Consider the following 11,158-nt stretch of genomic DNA (forward strand, 5'->3'; position numbering starts at 1 on the left):
CCCGAGGTTCTCTACATCCCAAGGGGGACCGACATAGAGACAGGGCTCATCTTTGGGCTGTCCCAGGTTACCTAAATCTTTGGGGGATTACTGCCCTCCACACCAGAGCTCATCTGTGGGCTGTCCCAGGTTCCCTAAATCCCTGGTGTGACTGTCTATAGACCGAGACTCCTCTGTGGGATTTCCCAGGTTCCCTAAATCACTGTAGGGACCCGCTTGCAGACCAGAGCTCATCTGTGGGATGTCCCAGATTTCCCAAATACCTGATCTAGAAACCAGGGCTAATCTGTGGGATGTCCCAGGTTCCCTAAATCCATGGAGGGACTGTTTGTAAACCAGGGCTCATCTGTTGCTTGTCACAGGTTCCCTGTGTCCCTGAGGAGACTGGTCAAGAGACCAGGGCTCATCTGTGGTGTGTCCCAGGTTGCCGAAATCACTGAGGGAATGTCTACAGACCAGGGGTCAACTGTGGGAAATCCCAAGTTCCCCAAATTCTTGGGAGGACTGCCCTACAAACCAGGGATCATCTGTGGGATGTCCCATATTCCCTAAATTGCTTTAGGGCCTGGTCTACAGACCAGGGCTCATCTGTGGACTGTCACAGGTTCCGTAAATCCCTTAGGGGGACTGGACTACAGACCAGGGCTCATCTGTGGGCTGTCCAATATTCCCTAAATTCCAGGGGTGGGGATTTTCCTACAGACCAGGTTCATCTCTGGGCTGTACCAGGTTCCCTAAATCCCTGGTGGGACTAGCCTACAGACCAGAGCTCATCTCTGGTATGTCCCAGGCTCCCTAAATCCCTTGGAAGATTGGCCTAGAGACCAGGGATGATCTGTGGGATGTCCCAGCTTCCCTAAATCCCTGGGGGGACTAGCCTACAGAACAGAGTTCTCCCAGGTTCCCTATATCCCAGGGTGGACTGACATAAAGACCAGGACTCATCTATGGGATGTCCCAGGTCCCTACAAGGTGGGTGGAGTGATCTAAAAACTAGGGCTCATCTGTGGGCTGTCCCAGGTTCCCTAAATCCCTGGTGGGACTGGTCTACAAACCAGAGCTGATCTGTGGGCTGTTCCAGGTTCCCTAAATCCCTGAGGGTACCTGTGTACAGACCAGGGCTCATCTCTAGGCTGTCCGAGGTTCCCTAAATCCCTGGGGGGGACTGGTGTACAGACCAGGGCTTATCTGTGTGATGTATCAGGTTTCCTAAATCACCTTGGCAGAAGTGGCCCATGGACCAGGGTTCATGTGTGGGATGTCCCAGGTTGCCTAAATACCTGGGGTGCCTGGCCTACAGACCACAGATCTTCTGGGGACTCTCCCAGGAGTCCCAATTTGTGGTCCACTGTGATTGCCACTAGGTTACCTCAATGCATGTCTTTCTTCCTTTTCTGGAAGCGATCAGGATCTCACTGGGCAGGGCATCTAAGAAGGCTTTTTCTTCCTGGCTCCTGGACATCCCTGGGTGGAGACAGGACTCAGTGATGAGCGGAGGGCCACTGGAATTCCTGCGCTGACCTGGAAGGGAAGAGCTGCCATTGCCCATCTCTTCCTCATTATCAGGTGTCAAGCACATGTGTGATGGCCAGAGCCCTTGCTGCTGTGGGCCAGGAGGCTGTTCCAGTGGGAGCTGTGGGAGGCAAGAGGAAGGTGGTAGGAAACCAGGGTTGGCTCTCTCTGCCCACATAGGGTACCTCAGTCATTTCTGGACACATAGAGGCTCCTGTCTCCCACCCTGAAGTCTCACTCCTCTGAGCTCCCCTGAGCTCGCCCATCTGTAATGTGGCTACATCTACCCTATGTTCTGTACTGAGGGAGGTGAGTTGCATTAAAAACTTCAAAAACTGTAGGTAAAATGGCTCCTCTCATGTTTTGTATAAAAGTGTCTTCCCCAAACTTCACTTGAATTCAGAAGAGCAACCTGCACGCAGCCCCAGGCCCATCCCCACCTCACACAGTCCTGTGTCACTGCAGGTGCCCTGGGCAAGGGAGCAGCCTGGGATGTGCAAGGGTGTGCACCCCATGGTTGAGAGTGGGGCCCCCTGCCTCCTGGTCACTTCCTGACAGACAGCAGAGACTGTGACTATGCAGACTCTGCACCAAGGTCACAGGTCACAGGTTGTCCTCACAGACTGCACCAACTGTGACTGCTCAGATTCCAGGCCAGGGTCACAGGTCATCCTGACAGAAGCAACGGGCCCTGTTCAGAGTCCACGCACAGGACACAGGTCGTCCGAAATTCAAATTCCAACCACAATGACATACCCACTCACACACACTAGAAAGGTTACTGTTGGAAACAACTGAAGATATCTGTTGGCAAGGACGCAGAAAACCTGGATACCCTTAAACACTGCCTGTAGAAATATAAAATGGTACAGCCTGTGTGTAAACTAGTTGAATCTTCCCTCAAAAATTTACGTGCAGAATTACCATAGCTCAACAATTCCATTCCAAGGTACATACTCCAAAGGTTAGAAAACAAGTGTTCAAACAAGAACTTGTACATGAATATTTATAACAGCCCTGTTCACAATAGCTGAAAGGTGCAAACAACCCAAACGTCCATCAACAGATGGATGGATAAGCAAAATTAGGTATATCATAACCTGATATATTATTCAGCCATAAAAAGGAAAGAGAAAACTGAAAGGGAGCAGCTGTTATGGGCACAATATGGCAGTACCTCAAAAATTAAGCATGGAATTCACTTACAACACAGTGATTCCACTTCTGGGTATATACTGAAAAGAACTGAAAACAGGGACTTGAACACCCACGTTCATGGCAGCATTATTCACTGTCCCAAAAGGTGGAGGCAACACAAGTGTCCACTGACAGATGAGTAGAAAAATAAAATGTGGCTGGGCGCGATGGCTCATGCCTGTAATACTAGCCCTCTGGGAGGCCAAGGCGGGTGGATCGTTCGAGGTCAGGAGTTTGAGGCCAGCCTGAGTGAGACCCTGTCTCTAGTAAAAATAGAAATAAAAATTATCTGGACAACTAAAAAATATATATATAGAAAAAATTAGCCGGGCATGGTGGCACATGCCTGTAGTCCCAGCTACTTGGGAGGCTGAGGCAGTGGGATCACTTAAGTCCAGGAGTTTGAGGTTGCTGTGAGCTAGGCTGACACAACGGCACTCTAGCCTGGGCAACAAAGTGAGACTCTGTCTCAAAAAAAAAAAAAAGAAAGAACAATAAAATGTGGTCCATCCACACAATGAAATATAATTCAGCCTTAAAAATGAGGAAATTCTGACATACATAACAACATCGTGCTAAGTGAAACAACCCAGGCATACAACAACAAATACAGTATGGTCTACTTATGAGGTAGCTGGAGTAGTTTCCAGGGGCTAGGACTAGAGAAAATATGAAGTGGGCGTTTAACAAGTACAGGGTTCCACTTGGGGAAGAAGAAAAAAATTCTGGAGATGGATGGAGGTGATGGTTATGCAACAATGTTCATGTGGTTCATGCCACTGAAGTGTGCACTTAAGAATGGTGAATGCTGTATGTATTTAATCATACAGAAAAAAGGAATGAAGTACTGATGTATATTACAACATGGATGAACCTCAAAAACGTCCTACATGACGTTTGCCCTGAGTCCATTTATATAAAATGTCCAGAGCAGGCAAATCCACGGAGATGAGAAATATATTAGTGCTTGCCAGGGACTTGGGGGACAGGGAAAGGAAAGTGACTTCGTAACGGGCTTTGAGTTTCCTTCAGAGGAAGAAAAAACATCTGTAACTATTAATAAATAGATGGTTGCACAACACGGGCAATGTACGACACTCCATTGAATTATATATTCACAAGTGGTAAAAATGGTGAAATTTTCAAAGGTGCTTTCAAATATTTATATACATTGTCATAATATGGACTAGGACTTTATCACTTAACTATATCGATTGGTGATGTAAACATAAATGTGCAAACCTGAGATACCTTCCAACTGCTGTGCACACACATAGGGCTAGAGAATTACAGTAAGGTAATATGTGGTTCAGTAAACTCTTATGAAATTTCCATGATGAACTGAGTCATTTGCTTTTCATTTGGCAGTGAGATTTAATTTTTCTTTCCCAATTATCCCAAATATAAACCCTGTGTTTAGGTACTATTTCCATGGTTTATATACAAATCGAATGTGATTCTTACACACGATATATCAAATAATAATTTTTAGGGGGGGTCTGGGAGTGGTGGCTCATGCATATAATCCTACACTCTGGGAGGGCAAGGTGGGAAAATCGTTTGAGCTCAGGAGTTCGGGATCGGCCTGAGCAAGAGCGAGACCCCATCTCTACTAAAAATAGTAAGAGACTAGCTGGGCAACTAAAAATATATAGAAAAAATTAGCCAGCTATGGTAGCGCATGCCTGTAGCCCCAGATACTTGGGAGGCTGAGGCAGAAGGACGGCTTGAGCCCAGGATTTTGAGGTTTCTGTGAGCTAGGCTGATGCCATGGCACTCCAGCCCGGGCATCACAGTGAGAATCTGTCTCAAAAGAGAGAAAGAAAAAGAGAAATCTTTTTGTCTTTTGAAAAATCACATCATCCACTTTTTCTACTGTTAGATATTACAAACTGCTGTGACTTTAAAGGTGTAGCTGGGCAAAGCCTTAGAAAATTCGCTAAGGGTGTCCAATGTGTGGACAGGTTGACAGAACATGAACAAAAGACCCGAGACACCAAAAGCCTTCTGTGCACCTAAAAATGAAAGCAGAGTAGACTGCAGGCAGCTGGGGTAGACTGCATGGGAGAGGGTAGCAGGCAGGACCACCCAGGGTCTGCAGGCCATGGCCAGTCCTGTGCTGCTCAGGAGGAAACCCTGCCCACACCCATCTTGGAGTCATCTCTGCTCTTTAGATCTGCCAAGGCTGAGAAACTGAGGGATAGTTTCAGAAACAGTTCCAGAAAAAGAAAACTGGAACCGAAGGGAAAGACACATTTTTCTCCCAGTTGGGGATGGCAGTGAAGCTGGCCTGGTGGATTGGACTGTCAGGGAGAAAGGTGTATTTCCTGATTTGGGGTTAAAGGGGATGACCTGGGAGTGTGTGGCTGCTGTGAAACACATGGTAAAACACACGGGAGTACTTACCATGAAGTAGCAGACCTCACACAGCAATGACCCTGGTGACTCTGAAGGCAGGCCACAGAGGACTTTGTGCTGTGATGGCATGTTCCCTGGAAGGATGAAATTAGTATAAGGAAACTACATTTATGAACAACCACCTGAACACCCTGCCAGTAAAACAGAGATGACAACGAACTCCCTCACAGAGGCTGAGCCAAACCCACGTCCAGCTCAGAGTCTGATACCACATTAGGGTGGAGAGGCCACCGCGTGGACGTCACACCCGTGGCCACCACGTCCTGGGCATGGGGGACCTCAGTGCCGTGGAAACTGTGCGTTCCTCGTTTCCAAATGTCCACACGGAGCCCCTCCCGGTTCTCTGAGGACCGGCCGCCCCTCAGCAGGCGGCTGCAGACAGGAAGGCGGTGCTCATGGGGCTCGGACAGGAAGGTTGAAGTCACCCTCGGGGCCTCACGTCTGAGTGAGGACAAGGAGGTCGCACTCGCTCAAGTCTGAGGCAAGGCCGGCAGGCAGCAGGGAACCGGCGCCTGCTGGGCGAGGCTAACATGGCGGCGTTGCGTCCTCTCACGCCACGTGCAACGCTGCGTGCAAAGCCGCGGGGCATGACGGTCGTGCCGCCCCCTGTCAGCCCGCACTTCCCCTGCAGCCCTAGGTGCTCATGGGGCGGGGAACGGTGGAGAGCACTCCCTCCTGGCCTTGCTGGGGAACCAGTTAAAATCCGAGTTCAGCATCTTTGGAGCCAGGATTTGGAAATTCAAACTCAGATGGGCTCACTGTCCTGTGACTTTCAGAAAAACGGGGAGGCCCCTGGGAGGGGCCTCTGCTTAAAGGGCCCTCAGCTGAAAGGACCTCACCTAAAGCGGACTCACCATACAGGGACCTGCACTGAAAGTGTTCTCAGGTGAGTGGGTCTCGCCTGAGAGGAGCCTCACCTGGGGGGGAGTCCTCAGCTGAAAGGGCCTCACCTGTAAGGGGCCTCTTCTCTTCTCAGAGGCCCCTCACCTGAGAGGCCCCTCAGCTGAAAGGGCTTCCGCTGAAAAGGGTCTCGGCTGAGAGCGTCCCTCAGCTGAAAAGGACATCACCTGACAGGGTCCCCAACTGAGAGGGGCCTCACCTGGGAAGGACCTCAGCTTAAAGGGGCCTCAGCTGTGAGTGCCTCAGTTGAAGTAGCTACTGAGAGGCTTCACCTAAAGGAGCCTCATCGGAGAGGCGACTCACCTGAAAGCAGCCAAAGTTGAAGGGGCCTTACCTGAAAAGGACTGAAAGGGGCCTCACCTGACAGGGCCTCAGCTGGAGGGACCTAGCTAACAGGGCCTTACCTGAAAAGGTCTTCACCTGAGGGGGGGCCCCAGCTGAAAGCAGCCTCACCTGAAAGGGCCTCACCTGAAACGGCCTTTCCTGAGAGGGTCCGAAGGGTCCTTGACATTGCAGACATCCGCGTGGCCATGGCAGACGCAGAGGCCGCCGGTGCTGACGTCCTTGGTGCCGTAATAATACTGTACTGCAGGCCCCTGAGCGCCAGGGCCCAGGCTCACCCACCCGCGTCCCAGGGCCTCAGGCCCAGGCCCCGCTGGCCCCATGCCTGCATCCGTGGTGCACACGTGCCCATCAGCCCAATAGCGTATGCGGGGCCCAGGTCCTCAGGTCACCCAGGCGTATTGGGATGAGCCCCTGAAGGAGCAGAGGTTCTTGGGGGCTGAGGGTCCTTCTGGGCTGGGGGCTGGAGGTGGGCTTATGCTGCCATAGGTGTCCCCAAAAGCCCCCAGAGACTTAGCACCGGGCAGCTCCACCCCCACCCACAACAGGAGTGGCTCCCTGCGGGTCGGGACCATAGCCCCCCAGGAGAGGTCTCTGGCCCCTAAAAACTGTCAAGGGTGACAGGCTGACCATGGAGTGGGCAGGCGGGGGGCACATTGATCCTCCCAGGATAGGGCGAGTGCCTTGGTGGGACCCCACCGTCAGACCCCCGGTGTGCATGTCCCATGTAGATATCCCCAAGTCCCATCCACCTGGGGGGCAGCCGGTCTCTAGGCTCAGCCCCTACATGACAATGAGGAGGCGGTGTAGTTTCCAGGGAGGGAGACAGGGCCCTACACACACACACTGCAGTGCAGGGAACAAAGGGGAAAAGGCCCCGGGGGCCTGCTGGGAGTTCTCTCCATCCCCGCCCCCGTCTGCACCAGAACCCAGCTCCCAACAGGAGTGGGGGGCTCCTGACACAGGGCAGAGTCTCAGCTGGCGCATACCTCTGCTCACAGGTGGGGCGGGATGGCAGGGGGCGGAGCACCCGTCATGCCCTGCGGCTTTGCACGAGGCTTTGTACGCAGCATTTCACGTGCCGTGAGAGGACGCAGTGCCGCCATGTTAGCTTTACCCCCGCAGGCGCCACCTCCCTGGCGCCTGCCTGCCTGGCCTCAGACCCGAAGGGAGTGCGACCTCTTGGTCCTCTCTCAGACTTGAGGCCCCCAGGGTGAGTTCAACCTTCCTGTCTGAGCCCCACAGGCACCGCCTTCCTGGCCGCAGCCGCCTTCCTGTCCGCAGCCGCCTGCTGAGGGGCATCCGGTCCTCAGAGACGCGGGAGGGGCTCCGTGTGGACATTTGGAAACGGGGAACGCACAGTTTCCACCACACTGTGGTCCCCCATGCCCAGGACGTGGTGGCCACGGTTGTGACGTCCACGCAGTGGCCTCTCCACCCTAATGGGGTATCAGACTCTGTGAGGGAGTTCGTTGTCATCTCTGTTTTACGGGCAGGCTGTTCAAGTCGTTGTTCATAAATGTAGTTTCCTTACAGGAATTTCATCCTTCCAGGGAACGTGCCATCACAGCACAAAGTCCTCTATGCCTTGCCTTTAGAGTCTCCAGCGTCATTGCTGTGTGAGGTCTGCTACTTCATGGTAAGTACTCCTATGTGTTTTACCATGTGTTTCGCAGCAGCCACACACTCCCAGGTCATCCTCTTTAACCCCGAATCAGGAAATACACCTTTCTCCCTGACAGTCCAATCCACCAGGCCTACTTCACCGCCTTCCCCAACTGGGAGAAAAGTGTGTGTTTCCCTTCAGTTCCAGTTTTCTTTTTCTGGAACTGTTTCTGAGACTATCCCTCAGTTTCCTAGCCTTGGCAGATCTAAAGAGCAGAGATAACTCCAAGGTGGGTGTGGGCAGCACTTTTTCCTGAGTAGGACAGGACTGCCATGGCCTGTAGACCCTGAGCGGTCCTGTCTGCTACCCTCTCCCATGCAGTCTACCCCAGCTGTTGGCAGTCTACTCTGCTTTCATTTTTAGGTGCACAGCAGGCTTTTGGTATCTCAGGGGTTTTATTAGGGTTCCGTCAACCTGTCCACACATTGGACACCGTTAGCAAATTTTCTAAGGCTTTGCCCAGCTAGACCCTTAAAGTCACAGCAGTTTGTAATATCTAACAGTAGAAAAAGTGGATGATGCGATTTTTCAAAGCACAAAACCTTTCTTTTCTTCTTTCTTTTGAGACAGTCTCACTGTGTTGCCCAGGCTGGGGTGCCATGGTGTCAGCCTAGCTCACAGAGACCTCAAACTCCTGGGCTCAAGCCATCCTTCTGCCTCAGCCTCCCAAGTATCTGGGGCTACAGGCATGCATTACCATACCCTGCTAATTTTTTCTATATATTTTCAGTTGTCCAGCTAGTCTCTTACTATTTTTAGTAGAGATGGAGTCTGGCTCTTGCTCAGGCCGGTCCTGAACCCCTGAGCTCAAAGGATCCACCCATCTCGACATCCCAGAGCCTAGGATTGTAGGCGTGAGCCACTGCTCCTGGCCCCCCCCCAAAAATTATTATTTGTTATATCGTGTGTAAGAATCACCTTTGATTTATATATAAACCAAGGAAATAGCTAAATACAGGATTTATATTTGGGATAATTAGTAAAGAAAAATTAAATCTCCCTGCCAAATGAAAGGCAAATGACTCAATTGATCATGGATATTTTATAAGAGTTTATTGAACCACATATTACCTTACTGTAATTCTCTAGCCGTGTGTGTGCACATGTGCATGCGCACCAGTTGCAAGGTATCTCAGGTTTGCACACTTATGTTTACATCACCAATCGATATAGTTAAGTGATAAAATCCTAGTCCATATTATGACAATGTATATAAATATTTGAAAGCACTTTTTAAAATTTCACCATTTTAACACTTGTGAATATATAATTCAATGGAGGGTCGTACATTGCCCGTGTTGTGCAACCATCTATTTATTAATAGTTACAGATGGTTTTTTTCTTCCTCTGAAGGAAACTCTAAGCCCGTTACAAAGTCACTTTCCTTTCCCTGTCCCCCAAGTCCCTGGCAAGCACTAATCTATTTTTCATCACCGTGGATTTGCTTGCTCTGGACATTTCATACAAGAGGAATCATAATATGTGGGCTTTTGTGTCTGATTTCTTTCACTTAGGATGTTTTCAAGGTTCATCCATGTTGTGATATACATCATTACTTCATTCCTTTTTTCTGTATGAGTAACTACAGCATTCACCATTCTTTTTTTTTTTTTTTTTTTTTGAGACAGGGTCTCACTTTGTTGCCTGGACTAGAGTGAGTGCCATGGCATCAGCGTAGCTCACAGCAACCTCAAACTCCTGGGCTTAAGCGGATCCTACTGCCTCAGCCTCCCCAGTAGCTGGGACTACAGACATGCGCCTCCATGCCCGGCTAATTTTTTGCTATATGTATTTTTTTTACTTGGCCAGATAATTTCTTCCTATATTTAGTAGAGACGGGGTCTCATTCAGGCTGGTCTTGAACTCCTGACCTCGAGCGATCCACCCACCTCGGCCTCCCAGAGGGCTAGGATTACAGGCCTCAGCCACCTCGCCGGGCCAGCATTCACCATTCTTAAGTGCACACTTCAGTGGCACGAACCACGTCCATGTTTTTTTGTAACTGTGACTGCCATTCATCTCCAGAATTTCTTTCATCATCCCCAAGTGGAACCCTGTACTTGTTAAACACTTACTTCATATTTTCTCTTCCCCCAGCCCCTGAAAACTACTCCAGCTACCTCATAAGTAGAGCATACTCTATTTGTCGTGTGCCTGGGTTGGTTCACTTAGCACAATGTTGTTGCGTTTGTCAGAATTTCCTCATTTTTAAGGCTGAATTATATTTCATTGTGTGGGTGGACCACATTTTATTTTTCTACTCATCTGTCAATGGACACTTGTGTTGCTTCCACCTTTTGGCACAGTGAATAATGCTGCCATGAACATGGGTGTTCAAGTCCCTGTTTTCAGTTCTTTTCAGTATATACCCAGAAGTGGAATCACTGTGTTGTAAGTGAATTCCATGCTTAATTTTTGAGGTACTGCCATATTGTGCCCATAACAGCTGCTCCCTTTCAGTTTTCTCTTTCCTTTTTATGGCTGAATAATATATCAGGTTATGATATACCTAATTTTGCTTATCCATCCATCTGTTGATGGACGTTTGGGTTGTTTGCACCTTTCAGCTATTGTGAACAGGGCTGTTATAAATATTCATGTACAAGTTCTTGTTTGAACACTTGTTTTCTAACCTTTGGAGTATGTACCTTGGAATGGAATTGTTGAGCTATGGTAATTCTGCATGTAAATTTTTGAGGGAAGATTCAACTAGTTTACACACAGGCTGTACCATTTTATATTTCTACAAGCAGTGTTTAAGGGTATCCAGGTTTTCTGTATCCTTGCTGACAGATATCTTTAATTTTTTTTAACAATAGCCTTTCAAGCGTGTGTGAGTGGTTATGTCATTGTTGTTGGAATTTGAATTACCATAATAACTAATAACGTGTAATATCTTCTTATGTGCTTTTTGGCCAATTTGTTATTTTGTGTGTGTGTGTGTGTGTGTGTGTGTGTGTGTGTGTGTGTGTGTGTAGTGTGAATTTTAGGCTCTTTATCCATGTTGTTATTTGGTTGTTTGACTTTTTCCTGTTCAGTCTTAAAAGCTACTTATATATACTGGATAGGAGATTCTCATCAGATATATAACGTGCTTCTGTCAGTTGTCATCTTTCTGGGTGG

General features: G+C 49.2%; 1 long non-coding RNA gene across 1 annotated transcript; it reads right to left on the reverse strand.

Annotated features, from left to right (window-relative positions):
- Positions 1-1,563: 1,563 nt before the first annotated feature.
- LOC123626513 lies at positions 1,564-5,633 on the reverse strand. Its single transcript, XR_006730886.1, has 3 exons — positions 5,553-5,633; positions 5,116-5,201; positions 1,564-1,633 (listed from the first exon to the last, which is right to left on the reverse strand). It is a non-coding gene; the product is annotated as an uncharacterized LOC123626513 (long non-coding RNA).
- Positions 5,634-11,158: the final 5,525 nt, after the last annotated feature.

This window comes from Lemur catta, chromosome 22 (genome assembly GCF_020740605.2).
Source record: "Lemur catta isolate mLemCat1 chromosome 22, mLemCat1.pri, whole genome shotgun sequence".
NCBI classification, from domain to species: Eukaryota; Metazoa; Chordata; class Mammalia; order Primates; family Lemuridae; genus Lemur; species Lemur catta.